Here is a 24,435-nt window from a genome sequence, read left to right as displayed (position 1 = left end):
ATGGTTAAAAATGAAGTCATTTTTCTCTCCTGGCTTTTCTATTATCTGCCAGTCTTGGAGGGACAGATCTGTCGTGGCGGGACTTGCATAAGCAGAATGAAATCCAAGTAGTGCTTTTCTGGCATGGAGGGAAACTGGCCAGCCTTGGCTCTCGGATTTGGGGCGAGACGTTCTCAGTAGGTACCATAAGCCGTTCAGAGATGCAGCATCGAAGCTGGCCCTCTCCTGGAATCCACTGGGAGGGTGGTCATGCGTTGCAAAATGTCTGCTCGCACCCCTTTTCCTGCCCCACCCAGTGAGCACCTGGCCTTCTGATCTTAAGGTCCTTCAAAGCCCTCTGCACATCTGGAATGATTAATGCAGCTGCTAACGAACCAGTCTTCATGAGCCTTCAGGTGACTGTAGTAGCAGCTTTCAGAAGTGATAGCCGTGGGTACCCGGGGAGACTCCCCTGGCAGCCATCCGGGAGCTACCATCCCTTCTCACCACCCAGTAGTGACTGGCTCCTGCTGACGTGGAGAGAAAAGGGAAGTCACAGCAAAAAGAACATTCTTTGCTCAGAAGAAGCAAAACACCAGGATCAGCTGATGTAGAGGGGCAGTGCTGGAGTTGGGAAAGAGGGGAAAGCAATGTTAAGTAGCTGTCAGATCTGCTGGAGGCTTGTGATCGTGTCGGTGGCAAAACTGAAAAGAGGCTCCTTCAGCCTTTGCTCAGAGCAGGGATCTCCATCCTTTTCAACGCATGGGCTGCATGGCACATTTTACAAATACCTGAGGACTGAGTGTTGAACTGCAGGCAGCCTGGCCAGGTTCAGTTTAATACGACTGGCTCTGCCTCCGCCTCCGCAGCTCCGCCTCTGAAGTCACATGGGCTTTGGAGGCGGAGCTAGCAGCATAAAGCTGGACCCGGTCAGGCCGAATCCACAGTTCAACACTGGACCTGACCAGGCCAAATCCAGCACTGAATTGGGATTTCAGCCTGGCTAGGTCCAGGTTTATACGGCTGGCTCCACCTCTGAAGCTCTGCCTCCTAAGTCAGGTGGACTTAGGAGGTGAAACCAGCAGTATAAAACTGGACCCAGTCAGGCTGAGCCCACAGTTCAGTGCTGGGCTTGGTTTGGCTAGTTCCAGCTTTATACTGCTGGCTCTACTTCAGAAGTCATGTAGACTTTAGAAGTGGAGCCAGCAATACAAATACAGCAATACAGGCTGGACCTGGCCAGGCTGAACACTGGACTCAGCTTGGCTAGGTCCAGCTTTAAACCTCAGGCTCCGCCTCAGAAGTCAGTAGTGTGATGCAGCAGCCAAGAAAGCCAATACGATTTTGGGCTGTATCAATAGGAGTATAGTGTTTAGATCGAGGGATGTAATTGTACCTCTCTATTCTGCATTGGTTAGACCTCACCTGGAATATTGTGGACAGTTCTGGGCACCGCAATTCAAGAAGGATATTGACAAGCTGGAACGGGTCCAGAGGAGGGCAACCAAAATGGTAAAAGGTCTGGAATCCATGCTCTACAGCAGTGATGGTGAACCTACGGCACGGGTGCCAGAGGTGGCACTCGGAGCCCTCTCTATGGGCACGCGCACGCAGAGTTTGTCATGTGGGGGGCAGAAAATCACCCCCCCACACACACACACCTAGGCTGGCTTGGGCCACTGAGCACGATGTGCGTGCACTGCGATGAGCAGGGAGGACTCAGCTGGTGGACCTGGTGCCTGTGCTCTGGGTGGCTGCTGTCTGGGGGGTGGGGCGCAGAGGAGGCAGAGATGTTAGAGAGGCACAGAGCGGTGTATGCAGGACTTGCTGGAGGCTAGAGCAGGCTGGCCCCTGCTCGAGCAGGTGGGGCGGAGGAAGAGGGAGCCAACCTTTTTTTTCTAAACTAAAACCTCAGCATTCATGTTAAATTGCCGGGTTGGCACTTTGCGATAAATAAGTAGGGTTTGGGTTGCAATTTGGGAACTCGGTCTCAAAAAGGTTTGCCATCACTTCCCTACAGGGAGCTGGGTATGTTTAGTTTGGTGAAGAGAAGGTTCAGAGATGACATGATAGCCATGTGTGGATATTTGAAGGGGTGTCATGTTGGTGAGGAGCCCCGTGGCGTAGTGGTTAAGTGTTTGCACTGCCACTCACACGGTCAGGAGTTCGAGCCCCCTATGGGTCAGCTGGCTCATGGTCAACTCAGCCATCCATCCATTTCTTGGTCCGTAAATGAGTACCTAGCTCATAGCTAGGGGGTAAAGAATAGCCGGGGAAAGCAATGGCAAACTAACCCACAAAGAGGCTTTCCTATGAAATCACTGCTCGCAGTGGTACCCCAGGGTCGGACAAGACTGGAGGAGAAACTTTACTTTTTTTACATGTTAGTGAGGGAGCAAGCTTGTTTTCTGCTGCTCCAGAGACTAGGACCAGGAGTAATGGGTTCAAGGTACAGGAAAAGAGATTCCCCTTAAACAGAAGAAAAAACTTCCTGACAGTAAGGGCTGTCCGACCATGGAATGCACTACCTGGAAGTGTGGTGGAGTCTCCTTCTTTGGAGGTTTTTAAAGAGAGGCTGGATGGCCATCTGTCAGGAGTGCTTTGATTATGTGTTCTTGCATCGCAGGGGGTTGGACTTGATGGCCTCTGTGGTCTCTTCAAAATCTATGATTCTGTGATTCAGAGGTTCACGTGAAACAGGCTTTTCTTTGGTGCCGCGTGTGCCGTGGCAGAGACAGGAGAGAGAAACAAGGAGGAAGGCAAGTGGCTGTGGGCTGGATTAAATTATTTGTAAACCCGTGTGTGACCTGCAGGCTGCACTTTGCAGACACTTAGCTTAGAATCTGGTCCACTTCAACCCACTTTGGAACTGGACCTCCTGCTGCCAAAATTCACTTGCCTGTCCATTAAAGCTGTCTTTGGAAGTTCTCTGGATTCCCTCATCGGTGAAAGGGGCGGTGACGGGAGACGGGGCCTTTTGAGTGGTGGTTTCTTTCTTAGGGAATGCCTTGCCTGGAGGTGAGCGGTGCTTTCCCCCCCGTTGACTTTTATGTCCCAGTTTAAACTGTTTTCCCTTGTCTTTTCAATAAGCGAGAAGCAAACTGCTGCTCTGGCTGTTTGCTTGAGAGACGGCTTTATTGGCTTTTCATTCCGGCGTTTTAATTGATAATTAGTGTTTTATGGCTGGAAACCGCATTGGAAATATTATATTGAAAGGCACAGTGTCATTTGTCTGAATAAACAAGCTCCCATTTGTGCAGGCTCAGTGCACCCTCTCTCTTGTGTGGGAGAGGCCACTGTGCGGTCTTTTTCTTGAGTGGTGGGGGGGGGGGAACCAGCAAGGCATCCCCAGCAGCAAAGCTATCCTTCCATCCTTTACATCTAACTGGGCTAATTAGCACCAATATTTAACAGTATTGAAAAGCATCAACAACTGCTTTATACGCAGTGGCTGTTACGACAGCCCTGTAAGGTAGGACAGTAGAGTTATCCCCAGGCTCCAGATGGAGGACTGGGGCACAACAGCCTGTCCAAAGGGAGCTCACAATAGCGGTAAGGTTCGCAACTATTTTTAAGCATCTCAAGGCCTTTGCAGCCTGACCTGAGGAAATGAAGTAAGTGAAGTTTTTTTCTCAGACGTTGCAATTTGAGCGTGTCAAACTGCTGTCGGGCTGTTTGGAAGCGAGCCACTTTTTACCAGGGTGGGAGGGTCGGAGGGAATCCCAAGCAGAGGTGAGATTTGAACTGGTGACGTCCCAGTGTTGGCTTTTAGCCTCTCTCATACACCAGCTGGACCTTTTTGAATCCGGACTTGTAGGAATTCCCCCCCCCCCCCAAACCCCTTACAGAAAGCAAACTTTAAAATGCCCCCAAACAAAAGCTTTTGAACCGATAATCTGAGCTTGGACAAAGACCAGGCCTTTCATTTTTCCTTTCCTGTGGCAGCGATCCAGCCCAGAACAATGCCAAGTGCTTCAGATCTCCGTGTGGCCTTGTTTCTTGGCCAATGGTACACAGTGGCCTGTGAAGTCCAGCCTGGCCTAACCTAGTTTTGCTGGGTTACTACAAGGAGCTTTCTGTCTCGGCTCTGGGGCGGGCTTCCCCCCTGCCTTTTATTCCGCGCTCCCTTCTCCAAACAATATGCTCAGCCATTCAGATCCTTGAGAAGGCCTCCTTGGAGGAGAGTGGAGAGCCAGCCCGGGTGTTGGGTTGCCACCAAAACTCTGTGTGTTTGGCCTCCATCCCAACAAGTAACACTGTATTTAAAAAATCCAATTCTGCTTTGGCTTTTGTGAGGACCTGGAACCCCCGGTGAAAAGTTGTGTTTGAAGCAGTTGTGAAGGGCGCTGGATTCTGATTAGAGCAGTGGAGTTGTTGGAGGGGGATTTAACCTTTCCCTCCTGGAGTATGTCCCGGATCTAAATCAGTAAGGTTTTGTTAGCCACACAAGGGTGAAATTTGCCATACAGAAACCTTTGCTGTTTCCGACAGGCAATCTCTCTCTCTCTCTCTCTCTCTCTCTCTCTCTCTCTCACACACACACACACACACACACACACACGAGTCCTTTGGTCAGGATTGGAGGATAATCCCACCCCCCACATGGCTGTTACTGGGGCGGGGGGGGGGGAATCACTCATGGCTCCTGTACCTCACCCTGTTTTGGCCTTGAATAAATATGGAGGCTGGCAATTAGAAACTTCCAGCCCAGAGGTGGGATCCAGCAGGTTCTCACAGGTTCCCGAGAGTAGGTTACTAATTGTTTGTGTGTGCCGAGAGGGGGTTACTAATTGGTGATTTTGCCACGTGATTTTGGCCTTAGTTACGCCCCTCCTCCGCTCCTCAGCAGTAGCGCGCAGAACTTGAAGCAGTCTAGCAGGAGGTGCACCGGTGTGCGTGGCAGCCTGCACCTGCGTGCATTCGTTTCCCACCCACAGATCGGCGCAGTGGCTGCGTCCTTGCCACAGCCCTGCCCAGGAATGCCCCGCCCCCGGAATGCCTCGCCCCACATCCCCGTCATGCCCCGCCCAGTCCCATTGGCGCTATGCCACTGTTTGAATCCCACCACTATGGGAACCTGTTACTAAACTTTTTGGATCCCACAACTGTTCCAGCCCCTCAGAAAATTAAAGAATGTCTGAAAAACTTCATGGCCGCCGAAAAACAGACTCTAAGGTGAGGGAAGAGGCAGTTTCATTCAGACTTTTCTTGGTGGCTTTTCAGAGGCATCTGGTGTGGGAAATGTAACGCCAGAGCATTCATATTTTGTGGTTTGCTTTAGCAAGACTCGTCATACGTTCTCATGGTAGTAATTTTGAACTCCTTGTTCAGAGGCAGTGTATCTCAAAATATTGGTTGCTAGGGAGTAAACAACAGAGGAAGGGGCTAGCGTGGTATAGTGGTTAAGAGCAGGTGCACTCTAATTTGGAGAACCAGGTTTGATTCCCTGCTCTGCCACTTGAGCTGTGGAGGCTTATCTAGTGAACCAGATTAGCTTGTGCACTCCAACACATGCCAGCTGGGTGACCTTGGGCGAGTCACAGTTCTTCGGAGCTCAGCCCCACCCACCTCACAGGATGTTTGTTGGGGGGGGAGGGAAAGGAGATTGTAAACCCTTTGAGTCTCCTTACAGGAGAGAAAGGGGGGATATAAATCCAAACTCTTCTTCTTCTATTGCTTTCAGTGTCCTGTTTGTGGGTCTTCCTTGGGGGATCTGGATGGTTTCTGTGGGAAACAGGATGCTGGTGTTAGATGGGCATTTGATCCAATCCAATAGGGCATTTTTTAAAGTTAACTGCCTCTTTAAGAGTCCAGCTACAGAGGGGAGAACTTGGGCTTTCTAGACACATCGCAGTGCCTGCATCCATAGGGAGTGCTCTTGTGTAATATGCTGTGAGATAAAGTTAAGACTTACTGAGTCAGTTTTGCTTTTTTTCCCCTTCTGTGCCTCATCTTGATTACATTCTTTTCCAATCTTTTGTGTTCCCCTGGCTTATCATGCAAGCTTAAACCTACATATTGCCCCACAAAAAGTGTTAAGCAATTCCCGAGTGTCTGCAAAGGGAGGGAAGCTAAGAAAACATTGGTGGCAATAAAGGCCTGCAACGAAGTAATAATAGGATTGAAACCCACAAAATTTACATTGCCTCCCAAACTGAGATGCGGACGTTGATTTTGGTGGAGGGAGGGGTCAGCACCGATTAAAGTCATTCTTGCATAACCGGTCTTTATTTACCAGGGGCATTCTTGACTGCCTTGCCCTGGTGTCTTCTGAGATTCTGGAGAACGATACAGTCCACTCTTCCCAGGTCTAGTTCCTGGATTCCCCTTGGGTCTTGTCATGAACACGTACTTGGGGAGTTTCTTGTTGAAATTTGGGTTCTCAGGCACATTTGGGTTGGGACCGACCATAGTGTGTGAAGATAGTGGTTAAGAGTGGTGTAGCGGTTAAGAGCAGGTGCAGTCTAATCTGGAGAACCGGGTTTGATTCCCCATGGCGCCCCGCCCCCCGGCGCCCTGCCCCCACCCACTTATTTTAGTTCAACGGACTGCTCTTTGCAACCAGCAGAAAAAGCAGCCTGCTCCGGGCCACGGGGCCTGGCTGGTGGGGCAGGGCGAAGGGGGAGGGATGGAGGCGATTTTCCGCCCCCCATGTGACCCCAGGGTAAGTGTGGGGGGGCAGGGTGCCGGTGCGGGGGCAGGCGGGCGGAAAACACAGAGTGTGCACCAGGCACAGTATGGCCCAGCAACACCTGTGCCCTGATGGATGACCTTTATTGGGAGAGACTGAGATGGGGAAATATTACCCTGTTGATTCTCCTTGATCTCTCAGGATCCTTTGATACCATAAACCGTAGGTGTCAAACTCGCGGCCCTCCAGATGTTATGGACTACAGTTCCCATCACCCCCTGCCAGCATCATGCTGGCAGGGGAGATGGGAACTGTAGTCCATAACATCTGGAGGGCCGCGAGTTTGACACCTGTCCCATAAACCATGGCATTTTGTTGGACTGACTCTGGGGAATGGGATTGGGGGACACTGTGTTACAGTGGTTCTCCTCCTATCTGAGGTTGGTCCCAGAAGATAGTGTTGGGGAACTCGTGCTCACATCCCTAGGAGCTCCCCTCTGGGGTTCCCCACTGCTTGGTTGTTTCTTCTGTGCTGTTTAACATCTACACCAGGGGTAGGGAACCTGCGGCTCTCCAGATGTTCAGGAACTACAATTCCCATCAGCCCCTACCAGCATGGCCAATTGGCCATGCTGACAGAGGCTGATGGGAATTGTAGTTCCTGAACATCTGGAGAGCCGCAGGTTCCCTACCCCTGATCTACACAAAGCCACTGGGTGAGGTCATCAGGGGATTTGGAGTCAAGTGTCATCAATATACGGATGACACCCAGCTGTATCTCTCTATTTCATCGGAGTCAGGAGCAGTGCTATGTGTGCTGGGCTGCTACCTGGAAGCAGTTATGAGCTGGATGATGACCAACAAACCGAGGCTGAATCCAGACAAGGCGGAGATTCTCTGTGTCCCGAGCATCCAAGTCGGCGAGATCACAGGGCACCCAGTTCTGGTTGGAGCTCTGTTGCTCCAGAAAAACCGGTTGAAAGATCTAGCTCCTGGATTCATAACGGTCCTTTGAGGTTCAGCTGATGACGGTGACCACAAAGGCTTACCAACTCCATCCATTTTTAGACAAATGGGACCTTGCCACAGTGTTGCATTCTCTGGTAATCTCTTGATTGGATTACTGTAATGCACTCTACATGGGGCTGCCCTTGAAGATGGTCCAGAAGCTGGAGTTGATGCAGCTTGCAACAGCTGGGCTGTTATCTAATACATCGTGCCAGTCCTTAAGGAGCTGCACTGGCTCCAGTTCACTCCAGGACTCAATTCAAGGTGTTGACTTTGATGTTCACATACAAAGCCCTAAACATCTTGGGCCCTGCCTACCTGAAGGAGCACCAGCGCCTGTTTATACCTACCCAGTCACTGAGGTCACAGGGGGGAGGCACTCCTGGTGGTACCTCCCTTCCCTGAGGTGTGGGGGGCACGTGTACGTGGGAAAACTTCCTCCATGATTGCCCCCAGGATCTGGAATAGTCTCCCTTTGGAGATTTGCAATGTGCCTACCTTTTATGCGTTGAGGCACAAAGCAAAGCCCTTCCTCTTCACCCAGGCATTTGGTTAGCGCAGGGGTCTGCAACCTGCGGCTCTCCAGATGTTCATGGACTACAAATCCCATCAGCCCCTGCCAGCGTGGCCAACTGGCCATGCTGGCAGGGGCTGGTGGGAATTGTAGTCCATGAACATCTGGAGAGCCGCAGGTTGTAGATCCTTAGCTGCATCTGCTAGACTAGAAGGTGGGGTTATTTTAAGGGCATTTTATTGTAGTTTTAATTGTTGTATTTTATTGATGATGTTTTAATTGTGTTTTTTATTGTTTTTACCTTACACAAGCCATCTAGAGCTGCAGGGTATAAATACTTATTCATAAATAAAAAAAATGGATCTTCAGGGACAGAACGAGAAACAAGGAGGGGAAATAGTTTCCACAGGGCTGGTTGTCCTCTGTCTCCTGTATTTAATGTTTTCACTACCCCTTCACGCCTGGCAAGTTCTTCTAGTCTCCATTTTTTTCTGTGGAAATGTGATAGAAAGGCAGGTAATTGGAAAATCATATTGTATTTCAAAAACAGAAGGCAGTATTCCTGTACCTGGAAACAGTTAAAAGGCAAGTATCAAGGTCTTTAAAATAATCACTACATTCCAGCAGGTTTCGCCCTGTTTGGATAGATTCCAGCCTTGATCCCCCAGGCTCCACCCACTGAATGTCTGAGATTCAAATAATGCCAGAAATCTATTATTACAATTCTAATCATTTTTAGTTTCTGTTCAAAATCAGCCGTGAGGTGGAGGGCTGAACTGAATTGTACTGGAATGCTGGAAAGGTGCGGGCAAATTTTCCTTGTGTTACATTTCTTATTTATCCCACTTTTCCAGTAGCTTGGTATGGAACCACATATCTGTTATTTTTCCCCCCTGGCAGAACAAACTAAAGGTTGTTGAACAAGTAGATTTGGATTGTGGAAGCAGTGTGGAAGGATTTCCCCCTTTTATTTATATTTACTCATTTAAAATATATCTTGCTTTTTTCCTGATCAGTGAAATTCGGAGAGGCTTACTTTTTTCCCCTTTTTGCCATCAAGTTGCGGTTGGCTTATGGCCACTTAATAGCAGAGGTGGTTTGCCATTTCTTATCTTTGCATAGCAGCCCTGAACTTCCTGGGTGGTTTCTCATCCAACCACAGCTGATCCTGCTTAAGTTTCTGAGATCTGATAGGAGCAGCAGTGGTGTAGTGGTTAAGAGCAGGTGTACTCTAATCTGGAGAATCGGGTTTGATTCCCTGCTCTGCCGCTTGAGCTGTGGAGGCTTATCTGGGGAACTAGATTAGCCTGTGCACTCCAACACATGCCAGCTGGGTGACCTTGGGCTAGTCACAAATTCTTCACTGAAGGCTCTCTCAGCCCCCCCACCTACACCTCACAGGGTGTTTGTTGTGAGGGGGAAGGGAAAGGAGTTTGTAAGCCCCTTTGAGTCTCCTACAGGAGAGAAAGGGGGGATATAAATCCAACTCTTCTTCCTCCTCCTCCTCCTCCTCATCATCATTATCATCATCATGGGTTACTTTGTTAAAGCCAGCTAAAATTTAATTTCACAAAAATACAGTACAACTGGCAAGAAGAGAGAACAGCCAAGTCAATATCCTGTTGTATTAATTGACCTCCACTCGTAAGCCGCCAAAAGCCAAGGGAAACAGTTCCATGTTTCAGAGCTTCAGAAATGTTTGCAGGGTTAGGGTGTTCCTTGTGTCCTAAGAACATCCGTTCCATAAAATGGGCACAGTCTCCGAGAAAACCCGAGCAGAAACATTCCTCACTTGCTTGAGTGGAGGAGCTGTTTATAATTTGTGGTCCCACACAAAGAACTGCCTTGTGGACACAAATGCGTGGAGGTAAACCCACAGGTATCAGATACGATCCATTAACAGTGTCAACATCTATGCACTGTGATTTGTAACATGCAGTATTTGGTATCTCCCAACCTGACTTCAGCTGAGACAGTCAGACATCAGGGGTGAAGGAACTCATTTCCCAAGTCTGTATCTCTGCAGTTTGAATTGCGACCACAGGAGGTGGCGATGGCCACTAACCTGGATAGCTTTAAAAGGGGCTTAGACAGATTTATGGAGGAGAAGACGATCTATGGCTACCAATCTTGATCCTCCTTGATCTCAGATTGCAGATGGTGCTCGGGAGCAGCAGCAGCAGAAGGCCATTGCTTTCACATCCTGCATGTGAATTCCCAAAGGCACCTGGTGGGCCACTGCGAGTAGCAGAGTGCTGGACTAGATGGACTCTGGCCTGATCCAGCAGGTTCTTTCTTATGACCATAACACAGGAGGGAGAAGCCAGTCAGTCCACGTTCAACCCTGCAACAGGGCAAATATTGCCCCCCGGGGCTATTTCAGGTTGGGAATGGGGCATGGGGAAAAGATGAAGCCCCCTGATGATGACGTTATCCACTCAGTCCTTCTCAACCCTTGGCGACCCGATAGGCAAGCTCTTTCCACATTTTCCGATTAAGTCCTGCTTCCTTCAGCTGGTTGATGCGCATGCCTGTATCAGCTTTTATGGTATCCAGCCATCGTGTTCTTTGGCGTCTAGGTCTTCTCCCGCCATTGACAAGACCGAGCATCATAGATTTTTCTAACAAGTTTGATCGCATCGCATGACCAAAGTATGTACGTCTGAGCCTGGTTATTTTCCCTTCTAGTGATGTATCTGGTTTTATGCGACTCAAGACTTCTGCATTTGTCATCCTAGCTGTCCATGGTGTGCGCAGTAGTTTTCGCCAACACCACAACTCGAAAGCGTCTATTCTTCTTCTTCTGAAGCCCCCGTACATCATGGTTATTATCCAGATCATGGGCCCACCATGTGGGAAGTGAGTTTCCTCACACCTGACATCTGACTATTCCAGTCAGTGTTAGAGGAATCCAGATACAGTGCATGTTATGTTTTGTCAAGTCGCTTTCAATTTACGTTGGCTTTCTGCATGTCCTAGACCAGGGGTAGGGAACCTGCGGCTCTCCAGATGTTCAGGAACTACAATTCCCATCAGCCTCTGTCAGCATGGCCAATTGGCCATGCTGGTAGGGGCTGATGGGAATTGTAGTTCCTGAACATCTGGAGAGCCGCAGGTTCCCTACCCCTGTCCTAGACAGCCTTTCATTAACAGCCTTGTTCAGTTATTTCAAAATTACAGCTATGTTTTCCTTTATTGAATCAATGCACCTCTTTTCCTCTTTCCTTGATTTTTTCCTAGCATTATTGTCTTTTCCAGTGAGGCTTACCCTCTTGTGATTTGACCAAAGTACAGTAGCCTTATTTTAGTAATTTTAGTCTATAAGCTGAATTCAGGCTTGATTTGATTAATTCAGGCTTGATTTGATTAAATAACACACTTATTTAGTAATAGAAGAAAAAGGAGGAGGAGGAGGTTTGGATTTATACCACGCCTTTCTCTCCTGTAAGGAGACTCAAGGTGGCTTACAAACTCCTTTCCCTTCCTCTCCCCACAACAGGCACCTTGTGAGGTAGGTGGGGCTGAGGGAGTTTTGAGAGAACTGTGACTAGCCCAAGGTCACCCAGCAGGAATGTACGAGTGTGGAAACGCATCTGGTTCACCAGATAAGCCTGTGCCACTCAGGTGGAGGAGTGGGGATTCAAACCCGGTTCTCCAGAATCCACCTGCTCTTAACCACCGCACCGCACTAGCTAATACTACGCATTAGAAATCTTAACATGTAACCCACAGTCTCTATCCAGTTCAGGATCCCTAGAAACTAAGGGGGAAAAGGGGGGGAGATCTCATTGCAGATCTGCAGCATCTTGTTTAATTTGACTTGGTTTCAAAACCCGAACTCTCAGCCCTTTTTGCACCTAGAGGAGGTGGGGAGGGGTGTTTTGTCATCTCTGAGAGCAGAGCCTGGATTCAGTGTTGACACTGCAATTGTGCTGAGTTGACAGGAACACAAGAAGAAGAAGAAGAGGAAGCTGGCAAAGCTACTGCCAGTGCCTGATTTGCAAACCTCTCTGCTTTCCCCTCCCACTGCTCACGTTTGCTTCTGTGAAAATCAGCCACCTGTTGATGGATCCAGCTGTTGCTTAAACTCCTTTGCATCCGAGAAGAGAGACTTGTTTCCCTTTAATTCGCTGCCAGATGTTTCTAGTAACCTGCAGGGCGAGAGGCGTCCGCCCCATCTCAGTCCAACCCTCAGGGTGCCGCGGAGGTTGTTTGTTTGCATTTTGGGCCGGCTTCTGCAAGGGCAGGAAACGGCATAAAAGGCCTGCCAGCAGTGGGCTAACCGTGTCAACTGCGCTGGCCTGTGAGCCTTTTTCCTTGCTCGACAGTTTGGAAGAGCACCAGTTATTTGCTCGGCCTTCGAGTTTGTGAAAACTTTGTTAACTCTGCTTTAGATCAGCCCAGCATTAAATCTTGCCTTCACTTGTGCTGCCTAAAAGATGAAGCTGGATGTGTGCGGAGGGGCGAGTTCTGTGTTTCAGAGGCGCCCAGGGAAGGGCGGAGAAAAAACAAGGATGTCGGAGGGGATCCAAATCCTCTGTTTGCAGCTTCAGACCGCGCAGCCCACAGACTTTACTATCAGCCAGAATTCTTCTCTCGGAACCTCAACTGGAAGAGAAGGGCCTGGAGATTGTGGGTAGAGAGGAGGCATGCCACGAGTTTGTGTCGGGCGGGAGGGCTCGGCTTCCTCTGCAACCCTGTTCCTTCTGCTTTTACAATCAGATGATGCCCCTTCCCTATTTTTGCAAGTTTTCAAAGGGGAAAACATGGGCATGACTTGTGTTCTTCTAGCAACTCTGTTTTCAGCCCAAGGATCACTGCTTTTTTTTTTGGCTGGTGTATGGCGAGTTGTATTTGGACAGGCAGAATTGGGGGTGAAAGGAAACTGTGCGCTAGCATTTTGTGTGCGTGCACACAGACACATACGCATTTATCCAGTGGTGGAATTCAGCCGGTTCGCATCGGTTTGGTAGAACCGGTAGCTAATTTTTTTACTAGTTCCACAAACCGGTTGTAATCCCACCACTGCCATCCCTGCACCACCACCACCACCCCGCGACCACTGGCTGCTGCCGCCCCTACCTCAACCTCCATTGGCAGTGGCCCTGCTGCCTCCAAAGATGAGGCAGCAAGGCCACTGCCAATGGAGGTTGAGCCTGGGGGGGTGTGGGGTGGACCATAGTAGCCAGCGGGCCTGTGGCTTGCTGCCGGTTGCTGTTGCTTCCTCCTCAACCTCTATCAGCGGTGGCCCTGTTGCCTCTGAAGACGAGGCAGCAGGGCCACCATCGATGGAGGTTGGGCTGGGGGCTGGGCAGCAGCAGCCAGTGAGTCTGCAGCTTACCGCCGGCTGCTGCCACCCCCCTCCCACTGAACCGGAACCGTTTGTTAAACTGTTTGAATCCCACCTCTGCATTTATCCATATCTGCACTAGAGTCACCATGGACCCACCCCTACCCAGAATGATGTTGTACGAATGTGCCAAAAAAACCCACAAACCCCCCACAAACCATGCTGCTGTTTGAAAGACAAGGTGGAGGAAACTCTCTGTGTGCAATGTTCTTGCTCCAAAGGCAAAAACTGGGGCAGCATTTTGACAGGCAGATAATGGGAAGGGGTGATTTTGAATTTCTCAACTGTGGTGTTCTCAGTCTGAAAAGAAAACCCCCACTTTGATTTTGCTTCTCCTTTATCCAAATTGAACTTGAGATTACTTTCTGTTGTCCAGCACAGAGTTTTTTCCTGTAAAACATTTTTCACTTTTGTTTATGCATCAACAAAGCAGCATTCCACATCATTCGCCTGGCACATGTTGTAGAATATCATGTAAACATGTGACACAGGCAGATCTACGAAATCAAGGTTAAAAATGCAGGAAACCAGAAGCACTGACAAAAAAGTAAGCACAAAAAAAGAGAAAACCAAAATACGGAATATTCTCTCATTCCTATAACTTGTCTCTGTCCTTGTTCAGTAGGAGCTGTTGGACTGTATGGGTTCAGTGTCATCTCTTGTGACTTGGAACTGTCACCGTAAAGCTTTTTCCCCCTATCCTTCAGAGAAGGGCTGCACTACTTTCAGAATTTGCATTTTCTCCAGATATTTTCGTCCTTCTCTTTCTTGTCAAATATCTTTCTGTGGAATTGCGAGAAATACTTAGTGTCACTTCCACTGGCCTAATTTTGGTGCTGGAGGGTTGATCCGATTTCTCAGACTCATAGCTGGAAGAAACGTGTACAGACTTCCTCGGGATTTTTTGTTCATTTTGTTTTGACAGTAGCAGCTCGAAAGGGGGTGCTTTCTGTGGCCGCCTTTCTTGGTAGCCAGAATACTCAACAGCCAGAAAACTCAACATTCCCTCCCTCCCTCCCTCCCTCCCTCCCTCCCTCTTCCTGCCTGCCTGCCTGCCTGCCTGCCTGCCTGCCTGCCTGCCTGCCTGCCTGCCTGCCTGCCTGCCTGCCTTCCTTCCTTCCTTCCTTCCTTCCTTCCTTCCTTCCTTCCTTCCTTCCTTCCTTCCTTCCTTCCTTCCTTCCTTCCTTCCTTCCTTCCTTCCTTCCTTCCTTCCTTCCTTCCTTCCTTCCTTCCTTCCTTCCTTCCTTCCATTTCACCTAGATGCCTTGAAACACTGCAAGAACAAGCCGTGCATGCGCTGTAGGGGGAAGCCGTACAGCGCATGTGCTTTCATGCTTCCGCATGTGTTTCTGCACTCCTGCATTCCTGCTGGGTGACCTTGGGCTAGTCACAGTTCTTCAGAACTCTCTCAGCCCCACCTACCTCACAAGGTGTCTGTGGTGGAGAGAGGAAGGGAAAGGAGGTTATAAGCCACCTTGAGTCTCCTTATAGGAGAGAAAGGTGGGGTATTAATCCAAACTCTTCTTCTTCTTTTTGGGGAATGAGGAAAGAAGGAGCATTCACTGCCCTGCCTGTTGGGCGTCAGAAGTGAGACACTGGCAGAGACTCCTTCCTCAATGTATTGTCAAAGGCTTTCACGGCTGGATTCAACTGGTTGTGGTGGGTTTTCCACGGCCACACAGCCCCGAAAAACCCACCACTCCTTCCCCAAGTCCATCCCCTCCCTTTATTATGTGATCAACCCTGTTTCTTAATTATGTCTGAAACCCACTTTTTATCCCAGGCTTGATGATGGGTCACATTAGTAAAAATGATTGTCCTTCTACTTGCTCCCCTCTGCTGCCTCTGCCATTGGCTGAGCAGTGGCCATGATGTCACAGACGAGCTAAGCAACAGAGGGGCTCAGGGATGGAGAAGCTGGGGCTGGGGTTGCTGTGGAGCGGGCAGAGCAGGTGGTGGACTAAGGGACAGGAGCCTGTGGAAAAGGTAGGAAGGTGGAGGTGATGGGAAAGGAGGGCTGTGACACCATGGAAAGCATCTGCTTGGCATTGCAGAAGGTCCCCGATTTGGTTTCTGGTATCTTCAGGTAGTAGGTGGCGTGAAGGACCCCTACCGAATTCCTTGAAGTGCTACTGCCCATCTGAATGGACAGTTCCGACCCTTGATAGACCAAGGGTCTGATTCAGTATAAAGTAGCTTGATGGAAGAAGGACTTAAGGAAAGGTGGGCAGAGGAAGCCGGGGATCCCACGGAAGGGAAGAGGTAGCAGGAAGAGAGGAGAAGGGGCAGAGGAGACCAAGAACTACCCGAGGCTGCTTCTGCCCGTGTCCTTGAAATAATACTTGGAACAAATGCAGCAGTGATGTCAGTTCCGGCCACTGTCACGAGCTCAGGAAGTGTCCGTCTGTCTTCTCCTGAAAAGGGTTTCCAGAGGGATAAGTGGAAGCAGAGGAGGCCGGAATGGCTTCAGGTGTTGTGTTATGGCAGAAAGTGTAAGACCAAGTGCCTGAAATCCGACTTGTAAACTGCCTGGATAGTCTTAGGCCCCTTCCACACATGCAGAATAATGCACTTCGCAGCTGTGCAGAATAGCAAAATCTACTTGCAAACAACTGTGAAAGTGGAGTGAAAGTGCGTTATTCTGCATTTGCGGAAGGGGCCATGCTTATGGTTGGGTCCAGTGATCCACGGTTTACGGATATTTCCTAGGTTCCCCTCTTGACCATGAGAATACTGCAGTACACAGGAGGCAGAGTCCTTCTTTCTCCCTCTTACATGACCGGCCAGGCCAAAAGAGTGGTTCGCCCCTTTCTGCTCCTCACCGCAGCCTATCAGCCACAGGCCTGCTGGGACTCTAAGAATAAACTTTTCCAGGGTGAGAAAGGACTGCAGCGGGAGGGGAATGTGGGAAAAAATTCACAACTGTCAACTCCTTCCCTTGACGGATCACTGGATCCAGCCCTAAGTCTCACCTCCACAAACACAACTGCAAATTGGAAATAATATTGGCCTTCCACGCAATGCTATTGCTGTGTTTGCAAAGATTAATAATATGCATGAAGTACTTCCAATATACTATTTAAAACATATATTGCAGGTTATTTTATATCTGTATATATAAATGTTGTTACTATTATGTAGGGGTAGAACTATTATGTCGGGGTAATGTGTGTGTGTGTGTGTGTGTAGGGGTAGGTTATATATAGTGTATATATGTAGGGGTAGGTTTTATATATATATATATATATTGTAGGGATAGGTTATATATATTATAATTATGTGTGTGTTGTTACTATTATGTAGGGATAGGTTGTGTGTGTGTGTATGTAGGGGTAGGTTATATATAGTATAAATATGTAGGGGTAGGTTATATATTTTATAATTTTTGTGTGTGTGTGTTGTTACTATTATGTAGGGGTAGGTTGTTCTCCGGATTAATTAGTGGGTGACTAGATGGGCCTCTGGTCTAATTCATTGTGGGTTTTCTTTTGTTCTTATGGCTGGTTGTTCAGTTTATTCTTTGGAGTCCTAGCACAGAACAGAACGAAATCATTTGGCTCTGCCCAAATCCTGGAGCGGACTGGAACAGCAGGGGCGATGTGTTCCTTGGTCTGTGTGTGAAACAAGGAGGAGAAAGGGAAAACATTTCCTCCCCCTACACTGGAGGCCTCTGTTTATTTGTACCAGTTTCAAGGCCTGCTTCAGAAATGTTCTTATACTCACCAGAAGCTGTGATTCTGACTTCAGATTCTAGTCGAGTGTGAGGGGGTCCATCAACATTGTTTGAGTTTGCTTCTGAAGGTATATCGGTTTTTTAACGTTTCACATGGTAGAGAAGCTTGTGGGGAGGCTCCAGGAATAAACTTTTCCAGGGCTGGAAAGAACTGCGGAAGGAGGGGTAGGTGGAAACGAGCCATAACTGTCAATGCCTTTCCTTGACAGATTGCTGGATCCATTCCTAACTCTCGTTTTCCCCCATCTGCAAACTTGAAATAATGATATTGGTCTGCATCACTACAAAGCCAATTCTTTGTCGCTCCCAAGAATCCAGTGACATCTAAGAGACTTGCAAATGTATATAGAGATATGAAGATTGGGTAGGGTTGCCGAGGAGGAGGAGGAGGAGGAGGAGGAGGAGGAGGATTTATACCCCACCTTTCTCTCCTGTAAGGAGACTCAAGGTGGCTTCCAAACTCCTTTCCCTTCCTCTCCCCACAACAGACACCTTGTGAGATAGGTGGGGCTGGGAGAGTTCAGAGAGAACTGTGACTAGCCCAAGGACCTTGTGAGGTAGGTGGGGCTGAGAGAGTTCAGAGAGAACTGTGACTAGCCCAAGGACCAGCAGGAATGTAGGAATGCAGAAACACATCTGGTTCACCAGATAAGCCTCTGCCACTCAGGTGGAGGAGTGGGGAATCAAACCCAGTTCTCCATATTAGAATCCACCTGCTCTTAACTACCACACCATGCTGGGAAATGCTTAGGCTGGGAAATGCCTAGAGATCTGAGCGCACAGTCTAGGGAAAGTGGAGCTTGGGGAGGGGACCTCAGCAGGCTGTAATGCATTGGAATCCATCCACCAGCGCAGCTATTTTCTCCAGAGGAACTTATCTCTATCTTCTGGAGAACCTGGGGGTTGGCAACCCTGTGTGGCAGACAAGAATCAGTCGTCCCGAGGGGCCTCTGATGAGTGGTTCCTTTGGTAGTGCGCATCTGTCATAAATCAGGGTCCCCGCTGTCATTGGGTGTGAGGGCACCTAAAAATTTTGAGAATCGTGCTCCCACAAAATGGCTGCTCTGGGGTCAATTGGGAAATGGTAGCCACGGGATCTTGGGGCTCATGACAGAACGTGAAGTGGTTACACACAGTGGTGGGATCCAAAAATTTTAGTAACAGGTTCCCATGGTGGTGGGATTCAAACTGTGGCGTAGCGCCAATGGGGCTGGGCGTGGCCGGGCATTCTGGGGGCGGGGCATTCATGGGCGGGGCTGTGGCAAGGACGCAGCTGCTGCGCCGGTCCTTGGGCGGGAAACGAATGCACGCAGGCGCAGGCTGCCACACACGCCGGTGCACCTCCTGCTAGACTGCTTCAAGTTCTGCACGCTACTGCTGAGGAGCAGAGGAGGGGCGTAACTAAGGCAAAAATCACGTGGCAAAATCACCAATTAGTAAGCCCCTCTCGGCACACACAAATAATTAGTAACCTAAGGAACCTGTGAGAACCTGCTGTATCCCACCTCTGGTTGCACATCCTGCATCCTTCCACAACAGAGGTGTCTCTTCAAAAGAACAGAGGGTTCTTTTGAAGCACCTCGTGGTCCAGTGAGGTGAAAGATAGCCAAGACTTTCTCTTTACCTTGTGGAAGGAGCAGTTGGAGTCTAGAACTCGCACTGGAACCCCCCACAGTGGTGGTAACTGGGTGTGTTTTTGAGATCCCACATAACTCTTGATTGTGTTTGACTACAACATCCTACCATTTTCACTCCTACTGAATACTGTTCCTTGTATCTGAACCTGATCTTGGTTTTTCTCTGTCAACATTTGTCTGTGAGAGGAATTTGGGTTTGAAGGTAGTTAATTGCGTAGAGGGAGAGGAACATTGTAATCCTTTTTTTGGAACACAGTCATTCAGCACAGTGAAATCAGACTTTCTTTCCCTTCCAGAAAGTAGTGAAATGGATCCTGTATTTTTTTTAAATTGACCACATTGTTAATAGAAATTAGAATTCCCTTGGTGGGTAACTTATGCTAGTGCTAATATATAGGATTGCTGATGACTTCACTGCTCTGGTGCCTTTTCCAGCCCCTCAGTGCATGTAGAAATTAAGTGGGTGAAACTTGGTCGGTCATTTAATTTGCATGCTGAGCTTCATCTGTCGAATTTCTGGACATGTCTGCGAAATACAGAAATGGGGCAAGGTGAACGATCTGGGTAGCCCAGCTGTGCACCAGGATTGAATTTATAATTCCTGCTGGTGGGACCTTAACGCTCCCCCTCCCCCATTTTGTTTTTCTGTGCGCGTCATGATGCAATCAGACTTATGGTGACACTATGAATCAGTGACCTCCAAAACATCCGGTCATGACTTCCTTTACTGAGTCACTTCATCTCATGTTGTTATGTCTTCCGCTTTTCCTGCTGCAAACGACTTTTCTTAGCTGGTGGTTGTGGGCTCTCTGGGCTGGGTGGCCGTGGTCTGGTGGATCTTGTTCCTAACGTTTCTCCTACATCTGTGGCTGGCATCTTCAAAGGTGTATCACAGGGAGAAGTGTGTTATGCACTGTGTCCAGACTTTTCTTAACATTGCTGTCTTTTGTCTTCTTAGCATTATCTCAGCTTTGCTGTCTTTTGGTATTATTCTCGTAATACCAAAATACCAAAGAAATTGTGGGAATGAAACCATTCTTTCCTTTTGTCATTTTACTGTGCTAAATCCCACTCCTCTGTAAAACGTGTGCACGCTGGTGGTGTTATTTGAGAAATCCGGTGCTTAGAAATGATGTACACTAGGCAGATGAATGGCACGTGAATTGTGTATAAAAACTGTGCCCTGTGGATATGCCATGCAGAAAGATTTATGAAGTTCAGAAAGATTTATGATGGTAGCAGCGAGAAGCAGAGGGCCCAAGTGGTTCATTAAAAAAACAACCCACAAATACAAGAGCAAGATTGAAATTCAGTAGCACCTTAAAGACCAAGATTTCCCAGATATCCAACGCTTCCTTCATCAGATACCAAATGAGTATAGAAAGAAGTAAAACTTCATACGTTTGATTGTATCTAGTTCCTGGCTGCATAGGGAAGTTTTTACGACCCTTCTGAATGGCACTTGAGTTTTGGACTTTGGTGGACCTGCAGGGAGAAGGGAATTCTACAGTTGTAAGACCTATAACTTCCCAGAGTGGACAAAGTGAAGTTCTGGTTTGCCACGGCCTCCCCCCACCCCCAGCAACATTTTAACCCCCTCCTTCTAAAGCCTCAAGTGTGCAACCCCGAATGGGGGACTAAACTGTTTGCTTATAAAACATACCACCTCCACAGACAGGTCCTGCCTTGCTAGGAGAAGAGATTTCGGATGTGTTCGGACTCGCAGCTCTGTCATTTCGCCAAGGAGCAAGGATGAGGTGGACTTTCTGGTTCCCTGACTCACAGCAAGTGACAAGCCGCGTTTACTATTCCCTTCCCCTCTCTCGGGGAAGAGCCCTCTGGGCAGCTTCCAGTTTTAGCTAGGGCAGGAGCGGGGTTTTCTTTCGACCCAGAAGCCGTCTGCAGAGAAAGAAACCTGAGTTTGGGAGCGGGTTTTGGAGCGGAAGAGCTGCCAGGTAGCATTACGGCTGAGAGAACTTCTGTGCGTGGAGCCCCCTCCTCCAAGAGTTGGCTGGGAATCCGACTGGCATAGCTGTAAAACGGAGACCTTTTCTCCGACCAGCCGCGGGGCGCCGTTATGCTCCGAGGACGAAGAAATTCATAGCTGAGGGCTCATCGGCGCCAAAAATCACAATGCCTGGGAATTCATGTTGGCACCTTCATCCCACTGGAAAGGTAATGCCACCTTCTGCAATCTGCGAGGCGTTTTCGCCCCATGTCTGTCCTGCCAAGCTGCCAGGGTTGAGTTTGTGGAGAGTGGGGAGGTTGTTAACTTCTGTTTGGAAGTAGCAAAGGGTCAGGTTTCACCCCATGCGGTCCTTTGTTGTTTGGAAGTTGTATCTGGGCTTGTAAAGGGGTGCATCCTGCAGATCTGTTTTCATTCATTTCTCTCTGGAACATACGACCTGGGTTCTGGTTTAAAGGATGAAATGTCTCCCAGAATTCCAGCATGCTCTGTTTGCGTCCAGCTCCTGCAGTTTTGTTGTATCGCTGCCACGTTACTGATACACACATGCCCAAGGAGAGAACGCTGCCAAAAAGCCAGTATGACTGTAGATAGGTGGAGCTTTTGTTTTGTTTTTCCAAGGCACATGTGCGCTTCTGAAAGTGGGGAAGCCCCTTGGAAAAGAAACCTCGATACGTGAGGATTTATAGACGTGTTTCTTTTCTGCATCTTTCATCAGTGCATGTATGAACCTTAGGGAGGGCAAAAGGAAAGACCAAGAGAAGGAACCAAAGCCACAGGATATTTTGTGCAGTTTGGGGGGGACAGGACCTAAGCACGTTTAATGCCTCAGTTCTGCTACAGAAATAAGATGGGATGATTTGGAATTGCAAAATCAAGTGGAAAGTTTGGATGTGGAGAATTTCAGGAGCATTTGTAGTTGGCATCAGGCAAGGAAAGGATAAGTGGGTGCTCAGAATTAATTTTGCAGTGCTCACTTTAGGAATGTAGGTGTGCTAGTAAGGTAGCCCGGGGTGTCCAGCTGTGGCCCTCCAGATGTTCATGGACTATGAGTCCCATAAGCCCCAGGCAGCATAATGCAATGGGCCCCAGAAACAAAATTTGCCCTGTCTAACCTTCTTGTGTGTTCTGTGCAAAACAGTAGTGGTAGATCTGAGCCCTCTGACATTCTTGGCTTCACACAAATTATCTCACCATCTGTTGGAGTCGGCCCTGCCCCCTTGGCCAAGGAGGCTAATCCCGTGCAGCCTTGGGTGAAAGCTAAAGATGAAGAAGAAGAGGAGTTTGGATTTATATCTCACCTGTCTCTCCTGTAAGGAGTGTCAGAGCTGCTTACAAACTCCTTCCCCTCCCCCAACAGGCACCTTGTGTGGTAGGTGAAGCTGCGAGAGTTCTGAATAACTATGACAAGCCTATTGTCACCCAACAGACTTCATGTGTAAGGGTGGGGAATTACATCCAGTTCACCAGATAAGAGTCTCCCACTTAAGTGGATGGACTTGCATCAGACTGGGGATCAACTAATTGTAATTATTCACACCTTACTTACATCCAATCTTGACAACTGTAATACTCTCTATATGCATCGTCCTTTGGAGTCTACCTGGAAACCATATTTGACCCTGAATGAGATTCCTAACTGGGACAAGTTGTATAGAACATTCTGTGCCAGTTCTCTATCATCTTCATTGTCTGCCATTTTGTTTCCGGGCCCAATTGAATTCTGACCCTTTTTGACCCTTAAAGTCCAAAGCTAACTGGAGGAGCAGCAGTGGCGTAGTGGTTAAGAGCAGGTGTACTCTAATCTGGAGGAACCGGGTTTGATTCCCTGCTCTGCCGCTTGAGCTGTGGAGGCTTATCTGGGGAATTCAGATTAGCCTGCGCACTCCAACACACACCAGCTGGGTGACCTTGGGCTAGTCACAGCTTTTTGAAGCTCTCTCAGCCCCACCCACCGCACAGGGTGTTTGTTGTGGGGGGGGGGGGGAGGGAAAGGAGGTTGTAAGCCCCTTTGAGTCTCCTTACAGGAGAGAAAGGGGGATATAAACCCAAATCTTCTTCTTCTATAGGCCCAGGATACCTCAAGGACCACTGACTTCCATGTTGACTTGCTACTTTCTTAAGTCCCAGCTCCGAGGCCCTCATCCTTGTGGCATTTCTATAGGAGGTCCAGTTGGTGGCCATGTGGAATAAACAAGACCAAGACTGTAGAATTCACTTCTCAAGCAAACCCATCTGTCACCTTCCCTGGTGGTGTTTCAGTGTCTGGCCAAAGTGGCACTCTTTAGGAAGGCATTTTGACTCCTCCTTTAACGGTATTTGCTGAATTTGACCTCTGTCCGTGGTTTCCTTCTTCTTTCTTGCTGCTGTTGGCCAAGAGAACCCTGGACCCCAGCGCAAGCCTTTTTGGGTCCCCATTGGGGATAAAGGTACAGTATATTTGGGTGCTGTGTGGTTTCCGGGCTGTATGGCCGTGTTCTAGCAGCATTCTCTCCTGACGTTTCGCCTGCATCTGTGGCTGGCATCTTCAGAGGATCATGGTACGGTATAGATTAAGTGCATGAATATTTTCAGACATGCGTGATGTTATTCGCTGTGGAATCATGCAATGCGCAGGTGTGCCGAAAGGTTCCTCAGAAGAGAGCCTGCCCATTCTGCTAGTGAAACATGAGTAGTGTGTTGATGTATGCAGTACAAAACATGCAGTGAAAACATGCAGTGGATGTCTACCAGGGAGCAGCGGACTGTTGTGGTTCCTTGGAGTACCTCCGCATGTTTGGGATATGACTTTCCATGTCACCTTTTACTTATTCATTGCAGCAACCCCCTGTGTGCCTGGTGTGAAGTGGGATCTCAAGTCTGCATTGGAATTTTGCATTTTATTTATATCCTGCTTTTCTCCCAGTCGGGACTGAAAATAGTTTAGAAAATTCTTCTCCCCCCTCTGCTGTTCCACAGTTCAACCCTGTGAGGTTTGCCAGACTGAGAGTTTGTGACGGGGCCCGACATCACCCAGCGAGCTTCTGTGGTACGGGTTGAGATTTGAACCCAGGTCTCCCAGGATCCTACTCCTCCACTGAAATTACTGCATCTGCTGCGAAGCCCACACAGAAACAGTGTGTGCATAAGGAAAGGGACTTCCCGTGAATTTACTCACTTCCCAGCTGCTTGTTTCTTGTGAGCTATTCAAACAGGCTACTGGGTCGCCATAAGTCCATAGTGGCGAACCTAAGGCACTCCAGGTGTTCATGGACTACAATTCCCATCAGCCCCTGCTGGCATGGCCAATTGGGAATTGTAGTCCATGAACATCTGGAGTGCCATAGGTTTGCCACCACTGCAGCATAAGTGATGGCACTTTACTCACAATAAAACAGGGAATTGTACAAAGTAGTACATATATATTTATTGTAAATTCATGTTAGAAACTGTTCTGAGACTGTGGCAACAGGGGAGTGGTGTAAAAATCAAACAAATATTTTGAGGGGTGCAGGAGCTCACAGAGCTCAATTTTCCAACCTCACCCTCCTGTGGAGGCCTGAAATGTTTCCCCAAATTTTGTTCCTGCAGGAGGGGAGAGATAGAAAAATTGCCCTCTGCACATGGAACTCAGTCAA

The 24,435-nt window shown here is 48.6% G+C and overlaps 1 protein-coding gene across 5 annotated transcripts in view; it reads left to right on the top strand.

Annotated features, from left to right (window-relative positions):
* The window catches only part of SEMA4A (semaphorin 4A), a 108,051-nt gene that overhangs the window by 16,982 nt on the left and 66,634 nt on the right, over nucleotides 1–24,435 (top strand). Inside the window, exon 1 of one of the 5 annotated variants that reach the window (XM_048512974.1) lies at nucleotides 20,591–21,027. The exons of the other annotated variants lie outside the window; for them this stretch is intronic. The gene's annotated coding sequence lies outside the window, so the exon portion shown is untranslated. Of the gene's footprint in view, nucleotides 1–20,590; nucleotides 21,028–24,435 lie in introns of those variants that run through there. 5 annotated transcript variants of the gene reach the window in all.

This window comes from Sphaerodactylus townsendi, linkage group LG01 (genome assembly GCF_021028975.2).
Source record: "Sphaerodactylus townsendi isolate TG3544 linkage group LG01, MPM_Stown_v2.3, whole genome shotgun sequence".
Classification (NCBI taxonomy): domain Eukaryota; kingdom Metazoa; phylum Chordata; class Lepidosauria; order Squamata; family Sphaerodactylidae; genus Sphaerodactylus; species Sphaerodactylus townsendi.
This window is presented reverse-complemented; position numbering and strand designations above follow the sequence as displayed.